Source organism: Danio rerio, chromosome 23, assembly GCF_049306965.1.
Source record: "Danio rerio strain Tuebingen ecotype United States chromosome 23, GRCz12tu, whole genome shotgun sequence".
Taxonomy (NCBI): Eukaryota; Metazoa; Chordata; class Actinopteri; order Cypriniformes; family Danionidae; genus Danio; species Danio rerio.
In genome coordinates this window covers 23,957,666-23,976,817 of record NC_133198.1, presented here as the reverse complement: position 1 = coordinate 23,976,817, position 19,152 = coordinate 23,957,666, and the positions used below count along the sequence as shown (strand labels likewise).

The 19,152-nt window shown below is 42.4% G+C and overlaps 1 protein-coding gene across 18 annotated transcripts in view; it reads right to left on the bottom strand.

Moving 5' to 3' along the window:
* Positions 1 to 19,152, bottom strand: part of kcnab2b (potassium voltage-gated channel subfamily A regulatory beta subunit 2b) — a 185,787-nt gene that overhangs the window by 51,902 nt on the left and 114,733 nt on the right. The gene's annotated exons all lie outside the window — the stretch shown is intronic.

The following is a 19,152-nucleotide window of genomic DNA, read 5'->3' as shown; positions in this document are numbered from 1 at the left end:
TCGCATGAGTAGACTTTCGTGCACATGGCTGCTGCAGTCTGTGAGTGTAGGAATTAAATAATGACTATCATGCAGTCTGACTGACCATTAACAATCATGGCAAATATTTGAGTATGCAGATTGCTTGCTAGCCTTCATTGCTGACGACTAGATCTTGTGCAGAAGGCTTGAATTTCATCTAGTAATTTTAATCTCATGAATATGAAATTGTCTTGCCTAAAAGTGTATTTGAAATTATTCTGGATTACACAGGATCCTAATTTTTGGATGGATGGATGAATGGATGGATGGAATGCTAGGCAGACAAAAATAGAATTGCAAATAGAAAGATGGACTGAAAGGTAGAACAATTGAGAGATGAATTAATGGGTGGATGGATGGATGAATGGATGGATAGATGGATGGATGGATGGGTAGGTAAGACAGATGGTGGATGGATGGATGGATGGGTAGGTACGACAGATGATGGATGGATGGATGGATGGATGGATGGATGGGTAGGTAAGACAGTTGATGGATGGATGGATGGATGGATGGATGGATGGATGGATGGATGGATGGATGGATGGGTAGGTAAGACAGTTGATGGATGGATGGATGGATGGATGGATGGATAGATGAAATGCTAGGCAGAAAAAAATATTTAGAATTACAAATATAAATATGGAGTGGTAGGTGGAACAAATGAGAGCTGAATGAATTAATAAATAGTTGGATGGATGGATGGATGGATGGTTAGGTAAGACAAATGATGGATGGATGGATGGATGGATGGATGGATGGATGGATGGGTAGGTAAGACAGATGGATGGATGGATGGATGGATGGATGGATGGATGGATGGATAGATGGATGGATGGATGGGTAGGTAAGACAGTGGATAGAAGGATGGATGGATAGATGGATAGATGGGATGCTAGGCAGAAAAAAATAGAATTACAAAAATGTACTGAAAGGTAGAACAAATGAGAAATGAATGAATGAATGGGTGGATGGGTGGATGGATGGATGGATGGATGGATGGATGGATGGGTAAATAAACAGATGATGGATGGATGGATGGGTAGGTAAGACAGATGATGGATGGATGGATGAATGGGTAGATGGATGGATGGTTAGGTAACACAGTTGATGGATGGATGGATAGAATGGTAGACAGAGAAAACAATGGAATTACAAATAGAAAGATGGACCAATAGGTGGAACAAATAAGAGATAGGTGGATGGATGGATGGATGGATGGATGGATGGATGGATAAAATGCTAGGCAGAAAAAAACTATAGAATTACAAATATAAATATGGAGTGGTAGGTGGAACAAATGATATATGAATGAATGAATAAATGGATGGATGGATGGATGGATGGATGAATGGATGGGTAGGTAAGACAGATGATTGATGGATGGATAGATGGATGGATGGAAAGATGAATGGATGGATGGGTGGGTAAGACAGATGGATGTATGTATGTATGGATGGATGGATGTATGGGTAGGTAAGACAGTGGATGGATGGATGCATTGATGGATGGATGGAATGCTAGGTAGAAAAAAATAGTATTACAAATAGAAAGATGGAATGAAAGGTAGAACAATTGAGAGATGAATGAATGAATGGATGGATGGATAGGTAAGACAGATGATGGATGGATGGATGGGTAGGGAAGTGAGATGACGAATGGATGGATGGATGGATAGATGGATGGGTAGGTGGGTAAGACAGTGGATGAATGGATGGATGGATGGATGGATGGATGGGTAGGTAGGTAAGACAGTGGATGAATGGATGGATAGATGAAGGAATGGATGGATGGCTGGACGGAATGCTAGGCAGAGAAAAAAATGGAATTACAAATAGAAAGATGGACAGATAGGTGGAATAAAAAAGAGATGGATGGATGGATGGATGAATGGATGGATGGATGGATGGATAGATGGATGGATCAATAGATGGCTGGACGGAATGCTAGGCAGAAAAAACAATGGAATTACAAATAGAAAGATGGACCGATAGGTGGAACAAATGAGAGATGGATGGATGGATGAATGAATGTATGGACCGAATGCTAGGCAGAAACAAAACAATGTAATTACAAATAGAAAGATGGGCAGATAGATGAAATAAATGAGAGATGGATGAATGAATGGGTGGGTAAGCAGTGGATGGATGGATGGATGGATGAATGGATTGCTAGGCAGACAAAACAATGAACTAAATAGAATAAAAAAATAGAAAGGTGGACAATGAGATGAATAAACAGATCAATGGCAAAATATAAGGATAGATGGTCAGATAGATAGATGGAAAAATGAGACTGATAGATGGAAAAATATTCAGACAGGTAGACAGACAGACTACAGATATATAGATAGATAGAATGAAATTCTTATAGATTTAATTAATAGTATAACTAAATAATTGACACATTTTGTTTCTCTGTTGTTCAAATTGTCATACTACACACAGCAGTGGCGTTTAAATGTAGAATGACACTAGTAGCTTGAGGACACACAAAATTAACAAAGAAAAAAAACTTGGCAATGATATGTCAGTTGAACAAAGCCATTTCTGCATCCTTGAACCAGTTTTAAAATGTCAAAGAAATGTCTGAAATCACAAGACACACACTGTAAGTCAGTGCAGAAACTGATAAATAAATAAAAGATCATAAAAAGAACATTTCTCCAGTCAGAGCCTTAACTACCATGGCTATCGCGAGCGTGTCTTTGAATGTGCGTCCTGCAGACCGTAAACATTGAGATGAGCTCTCTTATAATCTGACACACAAATGACACACACTATTCCCGCATCTCGAGCACATTACTGCACCCAGGCTTCCTAAAGCGCCTCATAAAACCACTGAGTGATGGAGCGACTGCCTGGTTTTCATGCACTTGGGATTAGAGGAATGTGTGTCATCCCACCTCCAGATGAAAGAAAGTGGACAGACGGCTTAAGTGAACGTACAGAGTTTCCTGAATGGCACTTTGACATGCGCTAGCCTCAGGACAAAGACTCTGCCAGCAGGCTCCAGCAAAGCAGCGGCCCATTTAAATCAGCCAGGCAGACAGAAAAACTCGGCCATCTTTCATCATGCTGCATCTAGAGAGAGGGAACTGACAGGAAACCAACACTTGAGATTTTTTTAAACTGCATGTCTTTGAATATGTAAACTACAACATGCTGGTAACCAGCGTCACCCCATATGACACTGCAGATGGAGCTGCTAGATCCACAATCACAGGCACGCTGAAATATTATGCAAATGTTGGAAATGTAAACCTAAGCTGACATGGTCTCACACATATGAAAAGAAAAAATGCCTACAGGGAAACCTTTCATATACATTTCTTATCATGATAAAATAAAGTCATATTTCAAAATGTCATTCATTCATTTTGCTTTGGCTTAGTCCCTAATTTATCAGGCCTTGCCACAGTAAAATGAATCTCCAACTACTCTGCCATTAGTTTTACGCAGTGGATGCACTTCCAGCAGCAACCCAGTGAAGTGGAACTTCACAGTATAATCAGCCAATGTTTTTTTTATTACTTTTAGAAACGATTGTTTGATTGGTTACTTTCAAAAGGAAAGCCTTATTGCACTGGCTTCCTATAAAATTCAGAGTTGATTTTAAAGTCCTTCTTTTCACATATAAAGCTTGCACAATTCTGCCTCTGTTTATGTCAGTGAGATTTTAGGCCATATACAGCTTGTAGACCATTAAGATCCCATTATCAGTTTCTTTGTCGATCCCTCGGTCTTGCTGCAAATCAAAAGTTGAGCTTTCTGTGTTGCGGCCCCAAGGGTCTGGAACAGTCTCCTGTTGAACATCAGGACTTCTTCTTGGATACTTTTAAATCTAACTTAGACTTATTTTTACTCCCTTGCCTTTGAGTGACTCATACATGTAATTTCTTATCTGTATTTTAGTATTACATATATATTTCCTTTTCTTACATGTTTAATACAAGTTTTGTTTTAAATTCTTAAATATTTTATTTCATTTTAAAGTACTTTGAATCAACTACGGTTGTATAAAATTGTGCTCTATAAAGAAAGTTTGCCTTGCCTATGATTTGTATCACCATTTGATTTTCTCAAGATTTTCTTGTTGTTGTAACAAAATTATATTGAAGATATTTTACAGTAAAAGCTATTACTGTATAATTGTCACGGTCACACATTTAAGACAAGGATGGTTCTCGTTTCATCGATTTATTCAAACACACGGTGGATTATTCAACAGGTAAAGCTGGTAAGTGATATTCTTTTATGGAGGACAGACTAGTATGTTGTTCACAATGTAAACAAGGATCTTCATGCAACCATCTGAATATAAAGTCACTTCCCTTAATCACAACATGCACATCCACTAGGTTAGGAAAAATATCCATAGGAGAAGGGAAACATGCACGGAAGAAGGAGAACCAGGGAGAAGGTGAGGTGAACCATATGACTTGATACCAGCCACTGATTGGCTGCAATAGGGGAGGATTTATAGGGGACTGTGACTACTGGTGCAGGTGAGTGTAATTGTATGTATTCAGGTGAGAGTGCTCGGGTGTGATGAGAGGTGGCCGGTGAAGGAGAGCGATGATTGGAGCTGAGGGAACAAGATGGTGAAGGAGAATGGTGATTGGAGCAGTAGGAATGAGTCAGAAATGTGACAATAATACTGTATGAAATTTAAAAGTAAAAAAACTAAACTGAAATTTAAAACAAACCCCAAATTAAGTTACATGAATAAAATAAATCTTTAAATAAACAAGGAAATGCTTTGTCTGCACTCTTTCAATTTAAAATGAGAGGCATCCACTGGATTTTAATCATGAGCCAAACAAATACACCACTTTTTGTGCAGTATGAGCAGATCTTAATCTAAAGTTGACTGCATAATTTCAAAATCTGGAGCAAAAATGCAATTGTTTGACTTAACACTGGAACTACCAGAATTCTATAACTACTAGAATTACCATAGCAGTCATTCTGATCGTTCTCAAGTCAGGCACCACATTGTTATGTGATATTAACATTCAAAGCTTGATTCATTCATTTTTCTTTGAATTAGTCCCTTTATTCAATAGGGGTTACCACAGTGGTATGAACCGCCAACTTATACAGCATATATTTTACACAGCGGATGCCCTTCCAGCTGCAACCCATTTATGGTAAACACCTATTCACTCTCACATTCACACATACACTAAGGCCAATTTAGCTTATTCAGTTTACCAATACCGCATGTCATTGAACTGTGGGGGAAACCGAGCACTCATAGGAAACCCATAAAACACAGGTAGAAAATGCAAACATTCAAAGCTTCTATTCAGAAATTAAAATTAGGCTTTGAATGTCTGTCATCCTATTTAATTAATCATCACCCTAAAAATATTTTTAGTAATAAAGCCTAATGTATTGTTAGGTTTAGGCTATGCTAGACCACCTGCGAATGAACCTGCAAATTATAGATATGTGTGTGTTTTATATTGCCTCAGATGTTCTAGTGTTAATTTGTGTGAAACTACTGTCCCATAACATAACACATCTGAAGAAAACTGCAGATGGTTTGAATGAGACACCGCTTCACTCTCTACCACAGGTGACACTTATAAATGTTATAGTGTTTCCTGGATTACTGATGTAAACAAAGCAGCACTGTACTTATATATGACAATGTATGGTTTTTAAAATTGGCATGAAATTACATGAGTATTACATCTTTGGGTATGTGTTTAAAAATAAAAATGTAAAAAATGTATGTTTTAACATTTTTGTGGCAATAAAATGTTTAATTTTTACAAAAAACAACTGACTAAAATTGTACAGTACTGAATCCTGCTGTTTTTCCTATGCAAAGCTCTCTAGGTTTTATTGAGATGTGCAATGTAATCCTCTTCAGAATGAGTCCATTTACCAGACAAATAAAGAAGGGGGAGAGAATAATGTGCAGTCTGTCAGGGTCGCAAATGTATTTGTGTTATTGTGACCATGTGTAGGGATTAACCTTGAAGTTATGAGTTGTACATTCGGACAATGTCAGCCCACTGTAACACTTACTAGCACCTGTTAGCCATTCCTAAACACCATTGTAAATCAAACCTGTCATCGCTGATCCAAGCTACAGATAGTTTTAGTATAAGATTTAGTTTTAAATGTCAGTGCAGCCAGATGCACCAGCGGTAATTGAATTATCTTTAGTGAATGGAAAGCAGAGCAGCAGCTCATTGAGTGTCAAACGGTTGAGTGTGAGGCTTAATGTTGCACAAGGGGAGATGTGACCTTTCTAATGAGAGGTGGGATGTGTGAGGTGTACTTGAGTATCGTGCATTAGCTGTAAGCCCGAGACTGTGAGAAGAGCTCTTGTTTTAGTGAAGGCATCTGCATTACTTAGAAAGAGCACCAGTCAGGAGGTGAGAGGCATGAATTGTGACCCTTCTTACGGATGAGGAAAACCTATGCGTTGCTTTCAAAGGGATAGTTCAGCAAAAATTTTATGAGAATTCTGTCATCATTTACTCACACTTCAATAAGTAAACCAGAGATTTGTTGTTCCAAACCTCTGTTGTTGTTTTTTTTTAAGAATTTATTTTGAAGAATGCTGGAAACCATTAACCATTAACTTCCACAGTAATTTTTTTATCAATGTTGATCAGATTTCAACAATCTTCAAAATATCTAATAAATCAAAATGATGTCAACAACAAATCTGCATAACTTTATTCTGCAAAACCTAAGAAAGGAAGCAAGAATGAAAGTAACCAAACATTGTACCACACTGTAAGCATTTTACACTGGTTAAACTTACAACCTAAATGTGAGTCAACTCACCTTAGAGATTCTTTGTTTCAACTTAATATGTTTCACAACATATTTAACTAAAACTCAACATTTTAAGTTGAAAGAATCTCTCTAAGTTGGGCTGACTCATTTTCAAAACAGCTAGTTAGTTTGTGAGTTCTGAAATCTGAAATGTTTTATAGCATTGACTTTTATTGTACTGACAAAAAGTCAGTCAAAAACCCTTTGTTAACATTCTTCAGTATATTTTCTTTGTGTAGATAACTATACAATTCTGAAATTAAATGTTGGTGAGTAAATGATAACTGGATGTTCATTTTTTTCTTTTTTATTATAAAAAAGTGTATAAACAAGTTTGCATGCTGAAAGTAAGAATTATATACAGTTAAAGTCAGAATTATTAGCCCCTTATTCAATGTTTTTTTTTTCTTTTTTTTAAAAATATATTTCCCAAATGATGTTTAACAGAGCAAGGAAATTTTCATAGTATGTCTGATAATATTTTTTCTTCTGGAGAATGTCTTATTTGTTTTATTTAAACTAGAATAAAAACAGTTTTTTTTTTTTTTTAAAAACACATTAATGTCAAAATTATTAGCTCCTTTAAGCTATATATTTCTATAGTCTACAGAACAAACCATGGTTATACAATAACTTGCCTAATTACCCTAACCTGCCTAGCTAACCTAATTAACCTAGTTAAGCCAATACATGTCACTTTAAGCTGTATAGAAGTGTCTTGAAAAATATCTAGTCAAATATTATTTACTGTCATCATGGCAAAGATAAAATAAATCCGTTAATATAAACGAGTTATTAAAACTATTATGATTAGAAATGTGTTGAAAAAAATCTTATCTCTGTTAAACAGAAATTGGGGAAATAAATAAACAGGGGGGCTATTAATTCGGGGGGGGGGGGCTTATAATTCTGACTTCAACTGTATATATTTCTGTAATAATAACAATAGTATTTAATTGCAAGTAGTTATTATTAAATTATAAATTATTAAACGTGTGTGGCATGTTTTTTTGGTGGTTGACAAATAAACAGTAAAAATAGCTTTTTTACGTGGAGTTTTGGACCACACACTATATGCAACTGAATTTATTGTTAGACATTTATAATAATGTTACATGTGTAATGCAACTTTAAACAGTATGAACAGGAAATGACTTCATACTAAAACATATCAAAATCCACCTTTTTTCTGAAAGGGAGGAGACCTGTTATTTGGTCCCTAAAGCAATAATCTGCATTGTTCCTCACTATTAACCCCCCACCACTTCAAACACCTTTACTCCATTTAAACTGTAAAGCTCTCCCTCCTTTTTAGTCTTTGATTAGAAGCCCAACTCTGGACTTATCCACAGTTAAATAAGCTCTGGAAAATCCTGCAGAGCCGTTCAATCATCTCCAACCTCACAGCAGAGCTCAGTCTCTCTCCACAGTGAGCTTCACCGCAGGGCTCCACACAAACACTCCAAAGAGCACTAACATCCACAGTATATACACATCTTTTTTAAAAACTTTTTTTAAAAAAGGATTATTGGTGGAGTTCATCCAAAACTAAAACTTTTACCATCATTTATTTAAGTTATTGTTTTCATCTGAAAATATTTGAGCAAAAAATAAATACATAAATAAAAATGTCTATATATATATATATATATATATATATATATATATATATATATATATATATATATATATATATATATATATATGCATGTGTATATATATATATATATATATATATATTTATATATATATGTATGTGTGTGTGTATGTATATATATATATATATATATATATGTATATATATATATATATATATATATATATATATATATATATGTATGTATGTATATGTATATATATATATATATATATATATATATATATATATATATATATATATATATATATATATATATATATATATATATATATATATATATATATATAATTTTATTAATTTTTTTACACACACACACACACACACACACACACACACACACACACACACACACACACACACACACACACACACACACACACACACACACACACACAGTTGAAGTCAGAATTATTAGCCCCTTTAAGCTATATATTTTTTCTATACTCTACAGAACAAGCTATCGTTATACAATAACTTGCCTAATTACCATAACCTGCCTAGTTACGCTAATTAACCAAGTTAGGCCTTTAAATGTTACTTTAAGCTATATAGAAGTGTCTTGAAAAATATCTAGTCAAATATTATTTACTGTCATCATGACAAAGATAAAATAAATCTGTTGTTAAAATGAGTTATTAAAACTATTATGTTTAAAAATGTGTTGAAAAAATCTTTTAAACAGAAATGTTTGGGAAAAAATAAATGGGGTCTAATAAATCTGACTTCAACTGTGTATATATATTTATTTATTAAACGTTTACCAATATTTTTTGATAAACACTAACAACGCAATACAATAAGGTTAGTCAATGAGTTAACATGAAATAACAATAAACAACTTCATTACCATTAACTAACAATAACAAAGATGAATAAATACTGTAATAAATGTTTTGTTTATTGTTTATTCATGTTAGTAAATACATAATTAGCATTAACTAACACAAACTTATTGTAAAGTGAGAATCGCAATTCACTGCAGTTTTGACTGAAAATTAACACTAGAAGCATTATAAAGCATGATTTGCAAAATAATACATTTTAGCAATAATACACAACATAAAAAACAACAACACTGTGCTCTCAACATCTCCTCTGGCTACTGCTCTTAAACACATTCCATATAGTAGGTAAGCAGGCAGAAGCAGGCAAAAAAAAAAGTCACAGAACTTTAAGGCTGGGACACACCAAGTTCAGCTCACACTTGATCCCGTCTGGACCAATAAGCTATGCATAAATATGCCAAACGGATGGCAGCAGACTGAAACAAGAGTGTGTTTCACACCCACATGAGGTATTTGTTTTCTCATTTAACAAAGGGAATCTAGAACATGAAATGTGTACAAACAAATCAGCAATTAGTATCATAATCATGCACATTATGCAAATATGCACAGCTATGTCTATATTTTAAAGACATGGCATGGAACAATCAAATTATTTTAGTGCTTGTGACCGGTCTCAGACCCATATCCATATTGCTTGCAAATATTTGAGAAATGTAGCAAAATTACAGCCAGCCACCATATATGTTCCTTCTTCACTTGAATTGTTTACTTGAGTACATCACTTCAGTTTTTGTTCTCATGCTCTGATTCATTGCTGAATAACCAATCCGAGCACTCTCTTTACTCTTTTCGACGTAAACTTGCTGAATTACTCAATCCAACATTAATCCAATAATAGCCAACGTGTAGAACACAAACCAACTAGCCAGTCTGAAGGCCCAACGTTGCCCAATGGCCTACCAGTTTAGTGTGTCTCAGACTTTAAACTGTCTGTTTCTGTAACAAAGAATTTAGGAAAAGCAATAATAATAAAGTTATATATTGATCCTTCAAGTCTATTACGAATTTCATACAGTACACAAAACCTCGACCAGCTCTTCAAAAGTCTGTCTTTCAGAATGCCTGAACATTAAATGAACATTGTGAATTACTCACGAGCCAAGAGTGTTCATCCCCGAGCACAGAAGAATAGAAAAAAAGCGTGCCAACTCATTCTGCTTGAGGCTTCTCAGCGGGAACCAACCAAGAACTTTATCAGATCAGCAGTGATGACTCAGGCAAAAAAATAAACAATTAAATCTCACATCTTCACAGAAAAATCATTCAGATGAATTACTGTACAGTAAATGCCAGTTCATATGAGCTCAAACCACACAAAAAAACGAACTAATGAGACAATCTAGATACTGTTACAGCAGGAAATACTCTACTTATTTAAATCCAGTTGGGGATATAGTTACTCCATGTATGATTATGTTTCAGCTGGTCACAAAATATTTAACCCTAACTGATGGAGAAAGTATAGCTTCTCATTTATTAAACAACTATGTTGGAAAAGATGTTGATCTGTTTCAGAAGGGTCAATTTATTGCCATGCCACGGCAATGTAAACACCTAAAGAGATTGATTGGTATAACCCTCATCTTTGAGGAACAAATGTAATCAGAAAGTAATACAATCACATAAACTTCTGGTGAAATCCAGACAAAAAAGAGAAAAAAAACAACAGTAGAACTTAGGGCTATGTTTATAATAAAAGTAAGGGCATTTAACGCACAGTGTGAGATGAATTTAACCAGATTTAGCCTTAAGAAAGCCACTTATCAGCGAGACCTATCAGAAAAAAAGCTTCAATTTGCTATAGGAAGCATAAAGATTGGATTCTTGCCCATTGGAAGAAGGTCATGTGGTCTGATGAGTCCTGATTTACCCTGCCCAAAGTCAGGGTAAGAAGAGAGGTGGATGCACTCATCATGCCTATAGTGCCTACCATATAAGCGTTTGGAGCAGTGCTGTGATCTGAGGATGCTGCAGTTGGTCAGGTCGAGGTTCAGCAATGTCATGTGTCCAAAGAATGAGGTCAGCTGGCCACATAAATATACTGAATGAAAAGGTTATTCTATCAATGGATTTTCTTTTTGTGTGTGACTATTATTATTAATATTTATTTATTATTTTTGATAGACATTGCATTTCACAATATTAAAGAATAATAACAATATAGTATCTGAAAAAAAAACATGTTATTCATAGATTTATGTAACCTAAAAAGACTCCTGGGCACCACTTAAACATTAAAAATGGACCTCTCAAAAACAGTATGTCACTCACTTTCCAACTTTTAACCAATACCGAGTGTTTGGGGTGTGGCTATCAGACAAAAGAAGATGTGCCAAAGAATGTTATAAAAAACAGCCAATGACTTCTATAGTATTTTTTAGTTTCTTCAACAGACGCCAATGATAACTTTTGCTCCAACATTCTTCAGAATATCTTGTTCCCCTTCGGTTGGGGAACTTCAGTGCCATGAATGGGAGGATTCGGATCAGAAGCCGCTTATCTGGAGAGTATTGAACGGGCCAATGAATGAAATTAATTGGCAGTGTAAGCTTGCGCAGGTGTGCGACATCTGCAATTATCTCAGCATATAAGCACACCTGAAGCCAGCAGACGCCATCCTTTTCGCTTTAGATCCTTTCTGAGGGAGTCGATGAGGGTTCCTCTTGCTGATCAGCACTTCAGAGCGAACGAGTGTGTCTCCCGGTCCAGAGTGGGTCTTCGCGGTGGCAGACGGTCGAGCTGGGTTACTCCCTTGCCTGCGGTTCTTTGGGTCCGGTCCTCCAGAGCGGTGCGTATAGTTGCAACTTTCCTAAAAGAGCAACACAGTCGTGCAGCACGTCCTTTTCAGGATGGCGCTCCGACTGTGCGTTTCTGGATGCGGGGGTTTCCTGTCTCCGGATGATGGACACGATCACTGCATTGCATGTTTGGGGGTCCAGCATGTTAATGCGGTGCTCGCGGGCGGTTCATGTCGTCATTGCGATGCCATGACCGTTGCACAGCTAAGATCGCGGCTAACTTTCGCAAGAGAGCGAGCCACCCCAGTTGCCTCCTGCTCTAAAAAAGCAGCGGGCGCTCGGGCAGATCTGAGGGTTTCAGCGGGAGCTAATCCGCCGCCCACGGGCTCGCGGACCTCTCGCTCCTCACGGCGCTCCATCCAAGCTTCGGGTGGTGAGAGTGATCCGTCTAACCAGATGGTAGCTCTCACACTCGCTGACACCGGAGATCAGATGTCCTCCGCGGCATCGGAGGGTGGGCTTTCACTGTCCGACGAAGATCCGGACCCGCTCGCCCCCTCCGGGCAGGTGAGCGCTGTCAAATCGGATCCTGAAGCGGACATGTTAGCCGTGCTTTCCCGGGCTGCTTCGGCCGTGGGGTTGGAGATGGTTTATCCCCCAGCTCCGCGGCCGGACCGACTAGATGGGTGCTACGTAGAGGACCAGAAGGCGAAGCCTTCGAAGCCTCTCGTCCCCTTCTTCCCGGAAGTGCACAGTAGGCTCACGCAGTCCTGGAGGGCACCTTTCTCTGCCCGTGCTGCGAGTGCCTCCGCCCTTGACGGCGGAGCTGCCAGGGGGTATGAGGCGATCCCGTCAGTGGAGCGCGCTATCGCGGTCAATCTTTGTCCGCGCGGCGCCTCTACGTGGCGGGGTTTGCCCCGCCTCCCGTCCAAAGCCTGTAGGTTGTCTGCCTCCCTCGGAGCCAGAGCTTATAAGGCTGCGGGCCAGGCTGCTTCTGCTTTGCACGCGATGGCCACCTACCAGCGCTACCAAGCGCAGGCGCTGGCCGAGCTGCACGAGGGCGGGTCCAACCCAAGCTTATTACATGAGCTGCGCACCGCGACCGACTATGCTCTTCGGACTACTAAGTCCGCCGCGTGTGCGCTGGGGAGGACGATGTCCACACTTGTGGTTCAGGAACGCCACCTCTGGCTAAACCTGGCCGATATGCGCGACGTTGACAAAGTTCGCTTTCTTGACTCGCCCATATCCCAGGCTGGCCTGTTCGGCGACACCGTCGGTGAATTCACCCAGGAATTCAAGGCGGTGAAAGAGCAGTCGGATGCGATGGGCAATGTCATCTATCGGCGTGGCCGTAAGCCCGCTCCGCCCGCCGAGCCATCCACCTCCGCTGTTCCTCGCCGAGGGCGCCCGCCAACAAGTGCTGCCCCGCCCCCGCCTGCGCCTCCGGCCAAGCGGGCGCGGCGTTCACCTCGAAAGCAGGCAGCCCCTCCTGCCCAGGGCGCCGTTAAGTCCGGTAAACGGACCGCGAAGCGTCCCTGAGACAGGCCATCCGGAGAAGAGGAAACTTGCTCTTTCCCCGCTGGAGGGCGGGGCCCCGATAACAACGGTACTTTTCAGTGCCACCAAAACATCAGTAAAAGAGCACTTTTTCCCTTCCCCGGATGTGACTGCACGAGTTCTGCCAGTCCGGGACGCGCTGCCTTCCGGCTCGCAGACTCTACGTGCTTCGCCAGTGGCTCACGAGCGCTGGGGGGACGGTCTCCCTTTCCTCAGCCCTCCAGCCCCCTCTCCGGAGTCAGGGTGCGGAGCCAGAGCGAATCGCTCTCCTCCAGCTCTTCCGCGGGACCCTCGTGCTTCCCGGATCAGCACACCCACTCCGCGCTGCCCCACCGCTGGTACGTCAGCGATTGTAGCGATGACTCCATTAGCGAGGGCTCTGCCTGCCTGGTTAGCGCGGGCCAGCCCCTCGCGGTGGCTCATACGCACAATCAAACTCGGTTACGCGATTCAGTTCGCGAAACGGCCCCCCAAGTTTACGGGCGTGTATTTCTCCAGGGTCAACCCCCTGTCCGCCCCTGTCTTGCGAGAGGAGATTGCTGCCCTCCTGGCGAAGGGTGCAATCGAGCCGGTTCCTCCAGCCGAGATGGAGAGTGGGTTTTACAGCCCATACTTCATCGTACCCAAAAAGAGCGGTGGGTCACTGCCAATCCTAGATCTGCGCGTTTTGAACCGCTGTCTGCACAAGCTGCCGTTCAGAATGCTCACGCAGAGGCGCATTCTCCAATGCGTTCGTCCTCGGGATTGGTTTGCAGCCATAGACCTGAAGGACGCGTATTTCCATGTCTCCATTCTTCCACGCCACCGCCAATTTCTGCGGTTTGCGTTCGAGGGTCGAGCGTGGCAGTACAAGGTCCTCCCCTTCGGGCTCTCTCTGTCTCCGCGGGTCTTCACCAAACTCGCGGAGGGTGCCCTAGCGCCCCTTCGGCTCGCGGGCATTCGCATACTCAATTATCTCGACGACTGGCTGATTTTAGCCCACTCGCGGGAGCAATTGATTATGCACAGGGACAAGGTGCTTCGGCATCTCCGCCTACTGGGGCTTCAGGTCAACCGAGAAAAGAGCAAACTCGCCCCCGTGCAGAGGATTTCTTTTCTCGGGATGGAGCTGGACTCGATCACCATGGTAGCGCACCTCTCCGAGGAACGCGCTCGCCTGTTGCTGAACTGTCTGAGGGAGCTCGACAGCAAACTAGTGGTCCCACTGAAGTTCTTTCAGAGGCTCCTGGGGCATATGGCATCTGCAGCCGCCGTCACGCCGCTCGGGTTGCTCCATATGAGACCACTTCAGCACTGGCTTCACGATCGGGTCCCCAGACGCGCATGGCACGCGGGCACACACCGGGTCTCGGTTACTGCGCTGTGTCGCCGCGCCCTCAGCCCTTGGAACGACCCCTCGTTCCTACAGGCCGGTGTGCCTCTAGGACAGGCGTCCAGCCATGTTGTTGTTTCAACAGACGCTTCCAACACGGGTTGGGGGGCCGTGTGTCGCGGGCATGCGGCTGCGGGCCTCTGGAAGGGTGCCCAGCTGCATTGGCATATCAATCGCCTAGAGCTGTTGGCAGTGTTCCTCGCTCTCCACCGCTTTTTACCGGTGCTGGAGCGGCAACACGTGCTGGTCAGGACGGACAGTATGGCGGCGGCGGCGTATATCAACCGCATGGGGGGTATGCGCTCTCGCCGCATGTCTCAGCTCGCCCGCCGTCTGCTCCTCTGGAGTCACCCGCGGCTGAAATCGCTGCGCGCCATTCACGTCCCAGGCACGCTCAATCGTGCAGCCGATGCGCTCTCACGACAGCTGTTACGCCCTGGAGAATGGAGACTCCACCCCGAGTCTGTTCAGCTGATATGGGCGCGATTCGGGGAGGCCCAGATCGATCTGTTTGCTTCCCCCGAGAACGCTCACTGCCAGTTGTTTTTTTCCCTGACCGAGGGCTCTCTCGGCACGGATGCACTGGCCCACAGCTGGCCTCGGGGCATGCGCAAGTATGCGTTTCCCCCAGTGAGCCTGCTCGCGCAGTTTCTGTGCAAGGTCAGGGAGGACGAGGAACAGGTTCTGCTAGTTGCGCCCCTTTGGCCCAACCGGACCTGGATATCAGAGCTCTCACTCCTCGCGACGGCCCTCCCCTGGCGGATCCCTTTGAGAGAGGACCTACTCTCTCAGGGACAGGGCACCATCTGGCACCCTCGCCCCGATCTTTGGAACCTCCACGTGTGGTCCCTAGACGCGAGGAAGACTTAGGTAACCTACCGACTGCGGTGGTTAATACCATCACTCAGGCTAGAGCCCCCTCCACGAGGCGCGCCTACGCCCTGAAGTGGAGTCTATTCACTGAATGGTGCGTCTCTCGCAGAGAAGACCCCCGAAATTGCCAGATTAGTGTTGTGCTCTCTTTCCTTCAAGAGAAGTTGGACAGCAGGCTGTCGCCCTCCACTCTCAAGGTTACGTGGCCGCCATCTCCGCTTATCATAGCGCGGTAGCTGGCGGCACCGTGGGAAAGCATAACCTGGTCATCCAGTTCCTTAGGGGTGCTAGGCGAATTAATCCATCTCGCCCCCCTCTCATGCCCTCTTGGGATCTCGCCCTCGTTCTCACGAGTCTGCGATCCGATCCCTTTGAGCCACTCGAATCAGTATCTCTAAGATTTCTGTCCCTGAAGACAGCTCTGCTGGTTGCGTTGGCCTCCATCAAGAGGGTCGGGGACCTGGAGGCATTTTCGGTCAGTGACTCGTGCCTGGAATTCGGGCCGGATTACTCTCACGTCATCCTGAGACCCCGCCCCGGTTATGTGCCCAAGGTTCCTACCACCCCTTTTAGAGATCAGGTAGTGAACCTGCAAGCGCTGCCCCCGGAGGAGGCAGACCCAGCCCTTTCTTTAATTTGTCCAGTTCGCGCTCTGCGCATTTATGTGGACCGTACTCAGAATTTTAGATCATCTGAGCAGCTCTTTGTCTGTTATGGCGGTCGGCAGCAGGGAAGTGCCGTATCAAAACAAAGATTATCCCACTGGATTGTGGATGCCATTTCACTCGCTTATTCGAGTCGAGGTCAGCCGTGTCCCCCGGGAGTTCGTGCACACTCCACTCGGAGCGTTGCATCCTCTTGGGCGCGTGCACGCGGCGCCTCTCTAACAGACATCTGTAGAGCTGCGGGCTGGGCGACACCCAACACATTTGCAAGGTTTTACAATCTGCGAGTGGAGCCGGTTTCCTCAAGGGTATTAGGTAACCCTTTGGTGATTGAGGAGACAACTCGGTAGGGTGTTGAAACACGCTTGCGGCGCCATTCTCCCTAACACGGAGGTACGTGCGCCTTTTTTATCTGTCAGTAAAGTTCCCCGTCAGGTGAGCCCTGCAGATTCCTCCGTGGCCCCCAGCACTGACTCAGCGGAGGAGTCACTTGCTGGCCCACTACGTTGTAGGTCTGCCCGCTGGTCAGCCCGCGTTTTGGGTATAGGTGCCTGCTATGCGTGATCCCCACTAGGCGATCCCATATGCTTATTCCGCCACGGTTAAGTCCCCCCCCTGGGTGGACCCGTGTCTTCCCTCTCCGCTAACCACTCTTTTGCTATGCGTACTCCCCCTTTTTAGGGCTAGTCCATAGGTAAATTCTGCCATCTATCCCCCCCTTGGGTAACGGATGGCCTCCGCAGCGTCCTCCCTATCGGGATTGCACGCTTCCCAACGTACTGTCGTATTTCCTAGAATTATCTAGATGCTCACGACTTCCCAAAAAATATATCCAAATCCGTAAAACTTCTGTTGAAGTAGGATAAATTAGGGCCAGGGACACGTTGGAGGACCGCGCCCCCCATGATGTGGGTGCGTCACGCTTGCTTGACTATCTCCTCATCGGGGGTGTTGGTAAGGTGCAGTCATTATGGCGCTTTCCATATTCTCCCATTCATGGCACTGAAGTTCCCCAACCGAAGGGGAACGTTCGAGGTTACAGAAGTAACCCTTCGTTCCCCGAGGAGGGGAACGGAAGTGCCATATTCCGTCGCCATAATGACTGTCCCTTAGCTGTTTGAAAGTCTCTTCAGCTTAAAAGGATGGCGTCTGCTGGCTTCAGGTGTGCTTATATGCTGAGATAATTGCAGATGTCGCACACCTGCGCAAGCTTACGCTGCCAATTAATTTCATTCATTGGCCCGTTCAATACTCTCCAGATAAGCGGCTTCTGATCCGAATCCTCCCATTCATGGCACTTCCGTTCCCCTCCTCGGGGAACGAAGGGTTACTTCTGTAACCTCGAACGTTTTGTGTTCAACAGAAAAAAAAAAAAGAAATTCACAAAGGTTTAGAACCACTTGGTTCGGACATTTTGATTATTGGGTTAGTTATCCCTTCAAGGATATGAAAGCATGTGTTGAGAATAATGTGGCATTTGCAAAGGTTGTTAAAAAATATATACACTTTTTATATATACAGTTCAGGTAAGAATTATTAGCCCCCCTGTTTATTTTTTTCCCCCAATTTCTGTTTAACGAAGATGAGATTTTTTTTTCAACACATTTCCAAACATAATAGTTTTAATAACTCATTTCTAATAACTGATTTATTTTATCTTTGCCATGATGACAGTAAATAATATTTGACTAGATATTTTTCAAGACACTTCTTGACAGCTTTAAGTGACATTTAATGGCTTAACTAGGTTAATTAGGTTAATTAGGCAGGTTGGGATAATTAGGTAAGTTATTGTATAACGATGGTTTGTTCTGTAGGCTGCTGAAAAATATATAGCTTAAAGGGGCTAATAATTTTGACCTTAAAATGTTTTTAAGAAGTTAAAAACTGCTTTTATTCTGGCCAAAATAAAACAAATAAGACTTTCTCTAGAAGAAAAAAATATTATCAGACATACTGTGAAAATTTCTCTGCTCTGTTAAACAGAAATTAGGAAATATAAAAAAAATAAAAATAATTAAATCATCGAGGGGGTGGGTGGGGGGGGGGTTAGGAGGTCTAATAATTTTATACATTTTATGCACTAGTTTATTTATTTTTTATTATATTTAAAACAAACCAAAGCAACTGGGGAAAACACAAGGAGCCATTCACTTAGTCGCATCTCATGTATATTTATGAGTTAGTTTTGTCAGAGCCCTGGAGGTTACTGTAAAAGACTCGACATATCCTAAAGCTCTGCAATCCTGATGACATTAAAGAGACTTAAGTACACGCACACACGCACACACACACAACAAGCTTCAAGAAAATGTGCCTGCCAATAAAGTGCGTAGCTCAGTGCGGGATCCATAAATAAAATATTTAATATAAGCTGTCTTTTTTCACATAAGCTCCATCTCATTTCGACTGTGACATTCTCATCGCTGCCTGTGATGAAGTAAAGAGACTTCTAATGCAAAACCGAACTCTGTGGAGCGAAGAGCAGCTGCTTTGCCTCTGAATGTCAAGCGCTGTGTGGTTACAAACTAGAGCCCTCATGGGGGGTTACAGGGTCTGGGTTTCAAGGATTATAGATAAAACAAATACATTTATTCAAGTCATATAGAAAG